This window comes from Miniopterus schreibersii (genome assembly GCF_964146895.1).
Source record: "Miniopterus schreibersii genome assembly, chromosome: 2".
In the NCBI taxonomy this organism is placed as follows: Eukaryota; Metazoa; Chordata; class Mammalia; order Chiroptera; family Miniopteridae; genus Miniopterus; species Miniopterus schreibersii.
The window spans coordinates 116,291,374-116,308,424 of NC_138102.1; positions in this window are offsets into that span (position 1 = coordinate 116,291,374).

A 17,051-nucleotide genomic window follows, 5' to 3' on the forward strand; every position below is an offset into this window, starting at 1 on the left:
CATAATACTTTAGTCATTGTCTCCTAAGAACAAGGACATTGTCCTACATAGTCACCCAAGAAATTTAACACGAATACAATAACAATCATCTGGCATAAGAGATCTCCTCAAGTAGCTCAGTAATGTAGTTTATAGACATTTTTCTCCTCTGATCAAAGATCAACTAAAAATTAAATGTTACATCTAGTCGTCTTGCCTCCTTATTGCATCTAGAACAGCTCTTATTTTGTATTTTGTGACATTCACATTTTTTGTAGAATGCCTATGCCAGTTGTAGTGTAGAATACCTTGAAGATTTGACTAATTAGTTTTCATGATTAGATTCAGGTTAAATATTCGTGTCAACAATACTATTTTTAGGTGATGTTGTGTCCTTCCTTCTGCATCATCTCAGGAGGCATATAACTTAGGTTTGTCCCATCATTGATGAGCTAAACTTGATCACTTGGTAAAGTTGATGTCCCCTAGAGTTCTTCATTACCAAGGTATATTTCCCCCTTTTTAATTCACAGGTGACCACAAGAACACCATGTTCCCAAGCAGCCCTAAAACAAAGTTTCAAAATGCATCAGTTATTAAATTGGTGGTTTAAAAAATTGCTGATTTTCTAATTCTATAATTCCTATCATTTCATCTAATTTATTAGATTCTATTATTCTATAACTCATCATTTTCATTATTCTTTTGATGTTCAAACAGTCCTACATTTGGACAGTGTGAGCCTATCAGAGTGGGACCTATGCCTTTTCACACAATCCCATTAGCCTTTAAGTTCTTCTTCGGTTTCTGGCAAAATAGGTTTCAAGTTCACCTTAACTTTTTTCTGCTCCAAACTTGAAATCATTAATTTCTGCATGCTGCCTGGTTACCTTGAATGGACATAGTTTTTAGAAACTAAGATCTGGAGGTTGGGGTGCTCATTGCTAATTAGATTTCATTGCTTTTACATCCTTTTGTGAATAGAGCTAGGAATTATATACATATATATCTAATTATGAAATATATAAATTTATAAAATAGATGTAAAAATGAATTCTTATTTATAGTTACATATGTGTGTGTGTTCATACTTATAGCTCCAATTAAAATCCACCACCATGAATTTATTTCTCAAATCTCCCTATTCCAAATTTGCATCTCCCTTTTCCCACAATGAAAATACTGGTTTACAACAGCATCTATATATTTACTCATTTGCTCTAATCTACAATTCACCAAAAATTACTTAATAACCACTATACCAATGCCACTGCAAACAACAAATCTTCTAAATAAAATTCAATTTCTTTGAATTTTGTGTATACACATGCGTGTGTGTAATCAAAATACCATGTTCAAAACTAGCTGAATTAACTTGTTTTTTTCTGAATGGTTATGATCTATTTGAAATAATGTTATGTTCATTTGTTTATAATTTTAAGATTTCCTTTGTTTCTCTCTTTAGTTTTTATTAGTTATTCTATCAGTTTATTTAATATGGAAAATGTTTCCATAGTTTGAAACCAAAACTTTATTTTAAAAAGGTACATTCAGCCCAGCCAGGCGTGGCTCAGTGGTTCAGCATCGACCTAAGACCCAGGAGAATGAGGTTCGATTCCCAGCCTGGGCACATGCCCGGGTTACAGGCTGGATCCTCAGTAGGGGGTGTGCAGGAGGCAGCCGGTCAATGACTCTCTCATCATTGATGTTTCTATCTCTTTCTCCTTCTCCCCTCCTCTCTCTGAAATCAATAAAAATACATTTTTTTTTAAAAAAGGTATATTCAAAGAAGTCTCATCTTATTTCTCTTTCCCTTTTACTCTTCATTCATTTCTGGTTCATCCTGCCTGGATTTCTTTTCAGAAATAATAAGAGCCAGGATTAGTTGTGTGATGCTTGGTAATTTACACATTTATTCATTTATCTAAATTTTAAAAGATATTAGATATATGTAAAAATATTAGATATATGTAATAAACTAATATGCTTTTATTCATCTTATTTAGAGAATAATGATAAAAGTAAATTAAAGTAAAATGAGAACAAATTGTTATGACATTTGGACAAATACAATATTTGAAATGTCTCATATGTCCATTTACACAACCAAAGCAAATTTCTTATACAGTCATTCTCTTATTTTTTGTGAAAATCTTGTGGAACTCCTGAAGCAACTCCAGCTAATGCAATCTGAAAACAAATAGCCTAAACAAATATTCTGGCTCATAAATAACTACCACAGAATTATTTTATTGCTATAATATACCAACTTTAATTTGAATAGATAGGAAGGTAGTAAATTTCCTCAGGATAGAGATATTGATGTATATAATTTCTTTGGTTTCTCCTTAGGCCTGGTATAATTATGCATATAAAGAAAATGTGTTTTAAGATATTTTTAGAGTAAATAAGTGAATTAATGAATTCTAGGGAGAAGTCTGTCAAAGGCTGACATTTTTTTATTTTTTAACAAATCATATATAATTACCTCAAGTCCTATTTTTAAAGTTATATACATTATAATGTACATCGTTAATGAGTCCTCAAAGGACTTTGTGAGACAATTTATTAAATTGATACTGATTTGAATGGTTCAGTTGCCTGACTTCCTGGTTTTGTCAGTTGTTTTGGCAACTAATAGACACAACCTTATACAAATAAACTCATACATTTGTGTGAACTTTCAAAGTATTATTGTATGCTTTCAGAATTTAAAATCTTTAGAATGCAGGAAAACGTATTTTTAGATTTTCTAAAGAAATTTGTACATTTTTACCCACAAGATGGTGCTATTTTCCCACCAGCCAGCCTATAAATAGCCATGTGGGATCTATATGCAGCTATAAAGTGCAGTATACAGGACTGAGGGGAAATTGGTTTCCTATTTGAACTGAAATCACATAAATGTCTCTAAAACTGCTTTTAATGTCTGCTTTCCCCAAATACTCTTTTATTAGAATATAAGTCTATTTCCTAATGCTTTTGCTTCACGTATCCAACTAACTGCTCAGTGTTCCACATAGTGAGTAAGTCATCTCAAAGACAAGTCCAAATTAAACCCTCGACCTTCATCAATGCCCTCACCCAAACCTGTTTCACCAAACAACTATATCTCACCATTCCTCAGGTCCAAAACCTTGGAATTGTAGTCACTCCTCTGGTTCTCTTTCTGTGTGTCTGTCTGTCTTTGTCTCTCTCTCTATCTCTCTCTCTCCCCCATTCCCCTTCCTCTCTGTTCTGTTGACTCTACTTTCAAAGTATTTCCAGAATCTAATCACATCTGACCCCAACTACTCTTTTCTTAGCCTCATAACTGATCTCTTGCATCTCTACAGTTTATTCTACTATTGATGACAACCAGTAATTCTTTTAATCACCGCTGAGATCATGTCACTGTGTTGCTCAAAACCTGCAAACTCTCCCTATTTCACTCAGAGCAAAAGTCAAAGTCCTGGCTTCTTCTTAGCCTGCAGGCCTCAGCTCCTACGGTTCTCCCCTTCTCTTACTCAGCTCAAGCCACGCTGGCCTCCTTGCTTTTCTGCAAACACAGGAGTCATATACCAGTCAAGGCCTCTTCTCTACTCTTTTGTTTACTTGAAATGCTGTTCCACAAATTATTACTTGGCTACTGCCATGGCATTTTCAAAATTTTGCTCAAATGGTGTCTTCTCAATGAAACCTAACCTGTACCATATGCATTTGAGTACTTTCATGCCATTTATTTCTTAGAACACATATAGGTTAGTAATTTACAAGGTTAACATCTGTTTCCCCTATTCATGAGGGAAGAGGTCTTGTTTGTGGAATTGGTTTAAATCAAGGGCCTAGAACAGTGGCATTAGTAGGTGTTCAGTAAATAGATGAATGAATTATACTCTAGACATTAGCAATTAGTAGTCAATCAAAACAAATTTGATTTGCAGTTTACAGAGCATTTTCCATACAGAAATCTGGAAAAAAAAATAAGATGTGGACATATTGTATAATTAATGTCAATCTTGACTCAAAAGGTATTTACTAACAACCCAGAATATAAAACATAGTTTCAATAAATGGCTAAACAATAAATAGAATAGGCATTCGTAAAGTTTTCCAAAGCTCACTTGACATGACATGCTACACAATCTGATGCAAAGCTTCTTTCTATAGAGAAGGAACTTGGATGATGCAGCGAGCCAAACTAGATTTCAAAATGTGTATTTCTATATCATAAACACACTTATTGCATAAATGCATACACACTTTTATACCTGTTTTCAGTATTTTGGTTTTATGTATGAACATTTTAATATGGCTTTTATGTCTAGTCTGTATATGTGTAATTGTGGTGGAATTAAATGTGGCTGAAAGAGTCAGTTTCTGATTCAGTAAGACATCCCTGTGAGAAGTTGATCCAGGATATGTAGGTTTCTAACATTTACACCAAAATGGGGCCAGAAATTCCAAACCAAAACAACTTGGTCACACTCATTTCTGTCATAGTCTTTTAGATATGACTTGAGTTAAACAATATGTTCCACCAGTGTGACTTTTTTTTTTTAGTAGTTTTACTAATTACTTTCAATAAACACACTTGTTATTAGTAAGTCGTTTGACTAAATTGAAAAATAAGTAGGTATAGTAAGCTCCAAAATTAGTTAATATGTCAAAAGTGATTACGTAGACTCAATGCAAGGCTCTTCATGAAAAATCTATGTTCCCCTTTCTATGAATAGTCACTTAGGTCCCATCGCATGGAGCTTTGCTTGCCAGACTCTACCTGCATTTCCATAATCATGGCCACAGCCTCCACTATGATCACTATCATGCTCTGCTTCAAATAATTTCAAAAGCAGAGTGATTGAGTGATTTTATCAAGCGCTGTTAGCTCATAATTTTTGCATACATTAGTCACTTATGTTTTTAACCTGTAAAAGCTAAAGTATAAAATCCTGAAAAAAAAACACTAAATTTTTTAGCCTTCAAATTTATCATTCAAAAAAAAGAGAAAAAGAAGAAGGGAGGATGAAAGGATGGAAAGAAGATCTTAATTTAACAATGTCACTGCCAGATGATGGTTGGGGCTCAGCTAATAAAGCTAATTCCAGGCACCTTGATATTCTCTGGCCAAGTCCTGTTGATTTATAGGAATGAGCTATCTACTTACCTATTTATTACCACCTAATTCCTTATTCAAACACCTGAAATAAACATTGTCTAGCATAAAAATTTAACTTAATGGTAAATGTGTTTAATTCTTACATCTACTGCCTCTCTTTCCTTTGCATAAAAAAAGACTTTCTAGACCCCTGCATTTATGCAGGGCCTTCTGACACTTGTTATTTCCAGTCCAGAGCTTTTTTAAAACTTGAAAAAATAAAATTATTGATTTTCAGAGAGAACAGGAGAGGGAGGGAGAGAGAGAGAGAGAGAGAGAGAGAGAGAGAGAGAGAGAGAAACATCGATGTGAGAGTGAAATATCCATACAGGGAATGGCCCACAAGCCTGGCATGTGCGCTGACCAGGAATCCAACCAGCAACCCTTCGGTGCACAGGATGGGGTCCAACCAATTGAGCCATATGGCCAGGGCCAGCCGGAAGCTTCTCAGAGTGGCTCTGAGTTCCCCAGGCCCACTTTCTTTCCCTGTGGCAGTGACCCTGGAAGCCTTGCTTTGAGATAGTATGTCCCCAAACTGGAACTTCACTCAGCTGGGTCCCTAAGTAAACTCGATGCAATTATTCCATCTGATGTCACTAGACCTGTTATCATCTGGGAGACAGACCTTTAGTGCAGCCTAGCCTAGCCTCAATAATTAAGCTAGTAAAGTAGGTAATTGTAAAGATATTTTATTTCTAATAAACTCAAGATAAAATTTGCTATTTTATTACTAGTCATCCCATAGCCGTTAATAACGTTCACATATGATGTTATTCTGGAAAAATTTTAGTACAATACCACTTGAAGCAGGTACTTTCATGTTAATTACTCAATGAACAAATGCACAGTACCTCCAATTTACCAAGTAATGTAATATTAGGAAAACTGACAGGCATGTTCTCTACTACAACCAAGTTTACAATCTATGGGGAAGAAAGCTGATAAAAAAAAAAAAAAAGAAAATCAACTTAATCATGACAAATGTCCTGGAGGAAGAGAATGGAGGACAGTAAAGGGATGTGACCTAATCTGGGAATTTAGGGAGGGCTGGGAAGGCAGATCTGAGTAAGAGCTGATACTTGATGTTTAAGGCTGGGATCAAGAGCAATTATGGAGGACTTAACCTTTGCAAAGATAGCCATCTTCCTAAAGAAATATATCTAAAAGTACAACACTGTCTGGATCATGTGAACATGGATAAATTTGTAAGCAACATTTTAATTGCCAACAACTTGATCCAGGGGATGAGTATTTAAGCTGAGCATTTTAGGGGGTGCGGCTTATTTTCTTGCTTGTAAATAGAAGTCTAAAGTTGGAAACAAGCATGAGCCCAGAAAATTAATTCTCTCCCACCAACTGAAAGTCAAGAAACTGCACATTTGGCAGGAAAATTCTAAACAGCCTACAAGTGCCAATATCAGAAAACAATCTTTACACTATGTAGAAAATTGCTAGTTAATCTTTCTCCAAAAATTTAATTTTATAAAATGAAAGCACGTTCTATGTTTTAGCTATAGTGGAGTATATAGTTCTCTCAGATTGTTGAAAAATGTAAGAGAGATTTCAAACAAATTGTTTTAAACAGATTTAAGCTACAATCTTCTTAATATACTACTTAATCGCTTGCATTTATAAAGTGATTTAGACTTTCCAATGCATTTTATATGCATTATCTCATTTGATTCTAATAGATGAAATATATATAATTATGTATAAATATTTAAAATCTATGACAACTCTTCAAACCCTCAAAATTAAATGTGAATTAAAAATAAACCCAGTCTGTCTGGGGCCAGAGTAAGTAAAATGAAAATCAGATTTTAGATAGTATTAAATGGCAAAAGAGAATGTATAAAGCATAGAAAATAAGAATTGGAAAGAGACTGTACAGATCATCTAGTTCAAACTCCCCAATTATAATAATAATAATAACTTCATATAGTTTATAAGGCATTATTTTTAATGTGTGAGACTTTCAGATTACAGATCATAAATGGTACATTGACATGAGATAATTCTATTTCAGGGCCTGCATCCTACAAGTAAATGATACTCTCTAACAAGTCTTTCTTCCTTTTGTCTATAAACTGTCATCTAAAAGCACTGAATCCTATAAGCCCTTAATTAAAAACAGGAAAATACAATGGTATTTAGAATTTAGGACCAGATGTTACCGTACTAGCAAGTCTTCTTGAGATTTCACTGCAATGGTTTTCCTTAAACTTATCACTCCCTTTTCACCCTGGATCCCTTCATTCTGTTTTCAGAACAGCGGTGGGAGTGATCCTGATCGAACGGTGTTCAGGTCATTCAAGCTCACGCCAGGCGTGTTGCCTCCCCACAGCCCTGACATCTACTGCCGTCCCTCTTGCTCACCCCGCTCTAACCATGGGGACCCCATTACTACTCTCCTACATACAGTGCCTTAAGAACAGGACAGACTACATAGTGTGGGGACCAGTGCAAAATAAAAATTCAAGGCTCTTTGTTAACATTGTATTAAGAATTTCAAGATTGTGTGGGTCTTGTGCAACAGCACAGATTGCCAGCCCGGCTGCACAGATCTGAACTTACTGTGCCTCTACCAGGACACTCTTCCCCCACGCTCTGCTTTCTAAACCATTCCCTGTACCCCTTTGTGGCTCACCCCTGTTCCCTAAACCTTCAGTCCTTCCTTTAAATGTCACGCTGCCAAGCCTTTCTGCCCACCTTATTTAAACTTGTAATCGCTTAGCCCCATTCTCTACATTATGTTTGTCCATAGCTCATGATGCTATCTAGCACACAATATGTTTTCCTTACTCAACTTGCTTACGTTCTGATTTCCCTCATTAAAATGCCAGTTTTAAGGGAGAGTTTATTTTTTTAATTTTCATTGCTGTTCCCTTGCACTTAGAACAATGACAGATACTCAGTGAAGGTGTTCAATGAATAAATGAATGAATGAGAATATGATTGCCTTTCAGCAATAAAATGCTAAAGAATTTGAATCCCAGTCCCTTTCACACAGGAAGATTCCCAGGAATTACACTGGAGCAACCTGAGGTTGCAGGGCATGTACTCCAGTAGTCCATTGACTGAAATCTGTTGGTAGTATTGTGTCCCTAGAGAACTAAATCAAAAATCCTCAGGTAAACCATGGTTGTTAGGAAACAAATATCAGCCCTCCACCCTCTACTAGCAGAATGTGCCCTCCTCCCCGAGCCCCCAGCTCCCTTCACTGGCCTGGTAGTGAAACCCTTAGCGTTCCCCTGCCTGGAGACCTTCATCTCCAACTTCTTCATTAGTGTTTGGCTGGTAGGCAGCATTAAATAAATTAAAATTTTCTCTTTTATTCACTTTTGGTAAAGCTTTTCTCTCTCTAAACACCTACCTATTTAGATTTTAAAAGTTGCTCTGTATACCACACTTAAAATTAGGAATTTGGGTTTAACCAGACTATTGCAAGTATCATATACAGTTTCAAACCCAAGTGCAGTGACTAGAATCTGATTCTTTTTCATATACAGCAGTGAATAAACGTAGTTGTCTAATTTCTCCCTCCCAATACCTCACTAAATAACTCAAAATTGTCTGGCATAGCTGGTTTTTTATGTGCTGAACAGAACTTAGTCCCTCTGTAACTCCCTTCCATCCGTAACACCAGATAAAACCTCTGGATCAGCCATTAGATGGCGCTGCAAACCTCGGGACAGAGTTGTCTTCCTAAAGTCTGATTAATCTTCTTTTATTTTCCAATTAAATATAAGTTAAAATCATCACCTGAGAGTTAGAAAATTATTGGAGGTTTTTGAAGAGGGGTAAATGTAGGCCACAATGCTCTGAGGGAAGGAGTAGGAAAGAAAATATGAATATTGTGGATGGCTTGTCAGTGTAAAGTGCACATATGATGTGGTTTTGAAGGCCTCTCATCTCTTTTCAACCATCTTCTCTTTAGAAGCCTCAGGTCATTTCTTCAAACTTCTTTTATCTGAACTTTCTGGAAATTCTATTTATTTTATTATTTTATTTTATTATTTTATTTATTTTTTCCCCCAACACCATTTATCCCCCCATACCCTCTTCCAGCTCCATCCACTCCCCCACAATCACTGCACTGTTGTGCATGTCCATGAGTTCTCTCTCTCTCTCACATGTTTTTATTTATTTTTTGGAAATTCTATTTTTTAAAATCAAGTATTCATTTCTTACTAATATTTCTTTGGTTAGAGTCAACTTATATGATATGGTAAATTTTTTCCTTAAGATTGTGCTAAATTCTACTTCTCCAACTGATTCTTACTGTTAACACTAAATTTCAGAGGCAGATCTGTATAAGGAAAGTTTATGACTTTGCATGCTCAGCCAATTTGTATTTCTATCCCAGATCTGCCTTTAAACAATAGAATGATCTTTTCTTGCTTGTCTAATAAATTGGTAAGATTTATGTATTCAAGAAATATGTATTGAGTATCTTACTATGTGCCCATCACTATTCTTGGTACTAGAGAGAGCTGTAAACAAAATCGGCAAAAATAGTATCGGGCCACACAATTTTCTTATAATTAATTTAATTTATATTTTGCCTTAACTAATCTATTGAGGATATTTGTATTTCTTCTTTTAACAGGAGAAAGTAGGTCAAGTGTAGTTAATGAAATAAAAAACACATAACCAGTGATTTGTTAACAGGAAAATATCTAGAATGGAGCTTATACTCTAGTTGGTGTAGATAAACAATAAAAGCCATAAATAAACAAGACATGTTCAGATAGTTGCAAGTGCTTGAGAAGAAAATAAAGCAGATGGCAATGGAGACTGAGATCAGTGGGGAAGACTGGCTAGCTTTTTGAGATGCTATGAAGATTAAATATACTAATTTGGCATGAGAGACTAGTACTGAGTGGAAGTCCTGGCAAACTTTCAAGAAATATTTTGATGACCAGAAACTTCCTATATAAAGTGCATCCCTTTGGTCTGGTCTCTATTTCTAATAAATTTTACTCAGAGAGTAACAAAATAATCACTCCAGTGATTTTCTTTGGAATGAGTTATGTATTTGGGGTGAAGAATAACCAGTGAGATCAAAGGACTGGAGGAAACTAAGAAAAGGTCATATTGCCACAATAGCACATTTTTCCCAAAAATATTTGGAGAAATATTACATGTCTATATTCCATTTTCATATTTTACCTATCATTAGAATGAGAGTTCATAGACAGTACAGAACATAGAAATCATTTTGATATCATCAAAATGAACTTCAAACTTTAGTGTTAGAGCCCAAAGTGAGACCCAAGTATTATCAATCAAATAAGTTCAGAAAAATATTGTCAAAATTTGTATGAAGTTTTTTGGTCAAAATATGTTTGCCTTCTCAGGACACAATTTGCTTTACCAAAAGAGGGTTGTCAAGATAGGGTTGAAAGGCCATCGGGACTAGGCAGAATTGAGGACACTTGCTCCATTAACAGGTCAGGAATTTTTAATCCATAAAGTTAGCATTTTCAAATAAGTAGGGGTAGGATGTTGAAGGGTATAACCATGACCCATAAAAACAGAACTAGATATATAGGTTGCTTCCCAAATCAAACTAAACTATTTATTTGTTGCCATAAAATCAAATAAAATGTGTTTTGGTGCCACTTGGCTCAAACAATAAAAAAATTGAAGTTTAATCACAAGAAAATATTTTGGACCATTTTACATGTCCTTATACTGTCACCTAAAGAAAAACTAAACTGTTCCATAATGTTATTTTTCTTTTAATACTGTATCTATTACCATATAGATATTCATATCACCACCATTATAATTAGCATTTATTAAATTTCCACCAAGTTCAATGCTAGTGCATAATATTATAGAGAAGGAAAAATCTTACTGTCTCAGAAAAAAAGCAAGAGAATATCTTCATAATCTTGAAGTTGGCAAAGTTTTATTAAATGGATACAGACAATGTTACCCATAAAGGGGGAAAAAAATGATAAGTTGAAGTACATTAAAATTTAAAATTCCTGTTCTCCAAACACACCATTAAGAAAATGATGAGGGCCTGTTGGCATGGCTCAGTGGTTGAGCGTCAACCCATGAACCCAGAGGTCCCCTGTTAGATTCCAGCTCAGGGAACATGCCTGGGTTTCGGGCTTGATCCCCAGTAGGGGGTGTGTAGGAGGTAACCAATTGATGCCTCTCTCATCAATGTTTCTACCTCTCTATCCCTTTCTTTCCTCTCTCTCTAAAATTAATAAAAAATATTAAAAAAACTCCTTCACCAACTTTAAAAGGAAAATGATGAGGGATAAAGGCAAAGCACAAAATGGGATTATATACTCATAGACAAGATAGACATTCCAGGACAGTACTGAACAATAGCACATTCTGCAATGTCTATAACTGAGCTGCCCGATATGGTAGCCACTAACTCTATGTCAATATTGAACACGTGATATATGACTAGTGTGACTGAGAACTCGAAATTTTAATTCTAATTATTTAAAATGTAAATACAGATATCCACCTGTGGCTATTGGTTACCATATTGGACAGTACATTACTGGAGGGCTTTAGAGACTTATTTACAGTTGCTTGGATGGTTGGAACCCAGGCCTTCTCACTCCAAATTTACTCCTCTATGATATCATAGAAAGTATGTATAACAATATAGTTTTGATGGTCTCAATAGAAGACTTATACACATTTTTGGAAATGTTTACATTTTACTAATTTTATTCTTTATTTTAGCTTTATTGATGTTGAATAATTTTATACATTTGTCTCAATTGACATATGTGATTTTTTTGATATGGCTAAAACAAATTTCCCATGAATTTTTAATCAAATGCTATCAATTTTATAACTTTTATTTCTTTTATATCATGAAATAGTGAGAAAAAAATTAAATTGAAGATAAAATCTTCCAGGTTTTTTTTTAAAGGTTTGGTTATATTTTGTTTGTTTGCTTATTTGTTTTAAATTTGTTCAAGCTAGTATAAGCCACTTTGCAAATAAGCTTTGTAAACAAATTTATTTGCTATGATTTGAGAGACACCAGAAAGGAATTCTATCATAATTTCTCTCTCTACCAGGCTGGAATCACTATTATTGGTCTTCACCATAAATCGTATTTGCACCATCATTGACTTAATAAATAGGAAATAGATTAATCTGTTTCATCATTAGAGATCTATTTTTTTAAATCAAAAAATTGTTACCATTAGAAAGGCTAGGTAATCTGTCTTGATCTATAAGAGTCAGGGAGAAGAAAAACACTGCAGAAATTAAGATCACAGAGAAAGATTTTAGCAGGAATATAAAATTAAACAAAGGGGTGACTCTCAAAAAAAAAATCTGGAGGCATCTGTATAGCCATGAAGATACTAGTTTTTGTAGGAAACAAGACAGAAGTTGGATCAATATTTCTTTGCAATTCAAAGGTAAGGGTGACCTTAGGAGGAATCTAGGCTTTCACTATACTGTACTCCTTGTTCATGATACTTATCGCAACTATAATTAAAATGTTATTTGAATAATGTATTTTTGTTTAGAGTTTGTCATTTCCAACAAACCACAGATTCCATGAAGGCAAGGTTCATGTCACTTTTGTTCACTGTTATAATAGTATCATCAAAATATCCTGTTATATAGTAGGTATTCAATAAATATTTGCTGATTAATGAATAAACAAATGAATGATTATCCCAACTGGACTTCGTAGATCTTAGGGAAGCATCTCTTACTTTTTTTTTTACCTCAGTATATCACAGTGCCATAGAGTTAGGTTTATAAAATGCTTATTCTTTTTTTTAATTCATCTTTATCGTTGAAAATATTACAGATGTCTCCTTTTTTCCACATTAACCCCTTCTACCCCCACCCACTCTCCTTCCCAGGCCTTCACCACACTGTCTGTGTCCATGGGTTATGTATATATGCATATAAATTCTTTGGTTAACCTCTCCCCACCGACCCGCCCACCTCCACCTTTCCTCTGACATTCATCAGTCTGTCCCATGCTTCTATGTCACTCGATCTATTTTGTTCACCAGTTTATAATGTTCTTTAGATTCCACATATAAGTGAGATTATGTGATGTTTGTCTTTCTCTGTCTGGCTTATTTTGTTCAGTATAATATCCTCCAGGTCATTCCACACTGTCCCAAAGGGTACGAGATCCTTCTTCTTTACAGCTGCGTAGTATTCCATGGTGTAAATGTCCCACAACTTTTCTATCCACTCATCTACTGATGGGCACTTGGGCTGTTTCCAGATCTTAGCTATTGTAAACTGTGCTGCTATGAACACAGGGGTGCATATATTCTTTCTGATTAGTGTTTTCGGATTCTTAGGAAATACTGGAATCACTAGGTCAAAAGGCAGTTCCATTTTTAATTTTTTGAGGAACCTCCACACTGTTTCCCGTAGTGGCTGTACCAGTCTGCATTCCCACCAGCAGAGTACCAGGGTTCTTGTTTCTCCACATCCTCGCCAGCATGTGTCATTTGTTGATTTGTTGATGGGGCCATTCTGACAGGTGTGAAGTGATACCTCATTGGAGTTTTAATTTGCATCTCTCTGATGATCAGCAACTTTGAGCAATTTTTCATATGCCTCTTGGCCATCTGTATGTCCTCTTTGGAGAAGTGTCTATTTAGGTCCTTTGCCCATTTTTTAATTGGATTTTTTGTCTTCCTTTTTTTAAGTTGTATGAGTTCCTTATATATTTTAGATATTAACCCTTTATCCAATGTGTCATTGGCAAATATATTCTCCCATACAGTGGGCTCCCTTTTTGTTGATGGTTTATTTTGCTATGAGGAAGCTTTTTATTTTTATATAGTCCCATTTGTTTATTTTCTCCTTTGATTCTCTTGCCCAAGGAGATTTATCTGAAAATTCCACTACATGAGATGTCTGTGACTTTACAGCCTTTGTTTTCTTCCAGGATTTTTATAGTTTCACAAGTTACATTTAAGTCGTTTATCCATTTTGAATTTATTCTTGTGTATGGAGTAAGCTGGTGATCTAGCTGCTTTTTTTTCCATGTACTTGTCCAGTTTTCCCAACATCACTTATTGAAGAGGCTGTCTTTACTCCATTGTATGCTCTTGCCTCCTTCGTCAAATATTAATTGGCCATAATGGCTTGGGTCAATTTCTGGGGTCTCTGTTCTGTTCCATTGATCTATATATCTGTTGTACCAATACTGGGCTGTTTTCATTATAATGGCTTTGTAGTATAGTTTGATATCTGGTAAAGTAATCCCTCCAACATTTTCCTCAAGATGGCTGCAGCTGTTAAGGGTCTTTTTTGGTTCCATATAAATTTTTGGAATATTTGTTCTAGTTTTGTGAAATATGTTGTTGGTATTTTAATAGGAATTGCATTGAATCTATAGATTGCTTTGGACAGATAATATGTACATTTTAATGATATTAATACTCCTAATCCATGAACATGGTATATTCTTCCACTTGTTTATATCTTTCTCTATTTCTTTTTTCAGTGTCCTGTACTTTTCCGAGTACAGGTTTTTTACATCTTTGGTTAAGTTTATTCCTAGGTATCTTATTTTTTTAGTTACAATGGTAAATGGTATTGTTTTTAATTTCTCTTTCTGAGAGTTCATTGTTGCTGTATAAAAATGCCATCGATTTTTGGATATTAATTTTGTATCTAGCTACCTTGCCAAATTCATTTATCAAACCTAGTAGTACTTTGGTGGAGTGTTTAGGATTTTCTATGTAAAATATCATGTCATCTGCAAATAATGACAGTTTTACTTCCTCCTTTCCAATTTGGATACCTTTTATGTTTTCTTCTTGTCTAATGGCTGTGGCAAGGACTTCCAGTACTATGCTGAATAAGAGTGGTGTAAGCGGACAACCCTATCTTGTTCCTGCTTTTGAGGGAAATGGTTTTAGTTTTTGACCATTGAGTATGATGTTGGCTGAAGGTTTGTCATATATGGCCTTTATTATGTTGAGTTATGTTCTCTCTATTCTCACTTTGCTGAGAGTTTTTATCAAAAATGGGAGCTGAGTTTTGTGAAATGCTTTTTTTGCATCTATTGACATGATCATATAATTTTTGTCCTTTATTTTGTTTATATGGTATATCACATTTATTGATTTGTGAATATTATACCAGCCTTGCATCTCTGGGATAAATCCCACTTGCTCATAGTGTATGATCTTTTTAATGTATTGCTGGACCCAGTTTGCTAATATTTTGTTGAGGATTTTAACATTTATGTTCATCAGTGATATTGGTCTGTAAGTTTCTTTCTTTAGTGTTTTATCAGGTTTTGGGATTAAGATAATGCTGGTCTCATTAAAAGAGCTTGAGAGTCTTTTTTCCTCTTGAATTTACTGGAATAGTTTGAGTAGAATAGGTGTTAATTCTTCTTTGAATGTTTGGTAAAACTCACCTGTAAATCCATCTGGTCCCAGACTTTTGTTTGCTGGGAGTTTTTTGATTACTGCTTCAGTTTCATTAGTTGTTATCAGCCTATTCCGGTTTTCTGATTCTTCCTGATTCACCTTTGGAAGATTGTATGTTCCTAGGAATTTGTCGATTTCACCCAGGTTGTGCAGTTTGTTGACATATAGTTGCTCATAGTATTTTCTTACAATCCTTTGATTTTCTTCTGGGTCAGATGTTATATCACCTGTCTCATTTCTGATTTTATTTATTTGGGTCCTCTTTGTTTTTTGGTAAGTCTGGCTAAAGGTGCATCAATCTTGTTTATCTTCTCAAAGAACCAGCCCTTAGTTTCATTGATCTTTTGTATTGTTTTTTTTTTAGTCTCTATGTCATTTATTTCCACTCTGATCTTTACTATTTCCTTCCTCCTACTTCCTTTGGGCTTTTCTTGTTGTTCTCTATGTCTTTAAGTTGTAGGCTTAGATAATTTATTAGAAGTTTTTCTTGTTTTCTTAGGTAGGCCTTTAGTGCTATGAATTTCACTCTCAGGATTGCTTTCATGTGTCCCATAGATTTGGAGTTGTTGTATGTTCATCAGGGATACTGGTCTGTAATTTTCTTTCTTTGTAGTGTCCTTATCAGGTTTTGGGATTAGGATAATATTGGCCTCATAAAAAAAGCTGGGGAGTCTTCCTTCCTCTTGAATTTACTGTCATAGTTTGTTGTATGTTCATTTTTATTTTTTCCAAGAAGTTTTTATTTCTTCCTTGATCTCTTTGGTAATCCATTCATTGTTTAATAACATGTTATTTTGCCTCCATGAGTTTGAATGTTTTTAGTTTTGTTGATTTCTAATTTCTTGCCATTGTGATCTGTGAAGATGCTTGGTATGACTTCAATCTTCTTGAACTTGTAAAGACTTGTTTTGTGTCCTAACATGTGGTTTATCTTTGAGAACGTCCCATGTGTACTTGAGAAGAATGTATATTCTGCAGCTTTGGGGTGGAATGTTTTGTAAACGTCAGTTAATTTCATCTGATCTAATATGTCATTAGGGATCGGTGTGTCTTCAATTTTTTGCCTATAATGTCTATTCAGTGATGTCAATGAGGTGTTAAAGTCTCCTACTATGATTGTATTGCTGTCAGTCTTTCCCTTAAAGTCCTCCAGAAGTTTTTTTTTTATATATAGTTGAATGCTCCTATATTGGGTACATGTATGTTTATCAGCGTTATATCCTATTGTTGGATTGATCCCTTTAGCATTATGTCGTGATCACCATTGTCTCTCATTTCAGTCTTTATTTTGAAGTTTATTTTTTCAGATATAAGTATTACTACCCCTGGTTTGTTTGTTTTTCGTTTCCATTTGCATGGAAAATTTTTTTCCATCCTTTCACTTTTATCCTGTGTGAGTTTTTTGTTCTGAGGTGGGTCTCTGGTAGGCAGCATATCTATGGGTCATGTTTTCTTATCCATTTAGCTACCCTATGTCTTTTGATTGCAGCATTTAAGCCATTTACATTTAAGGT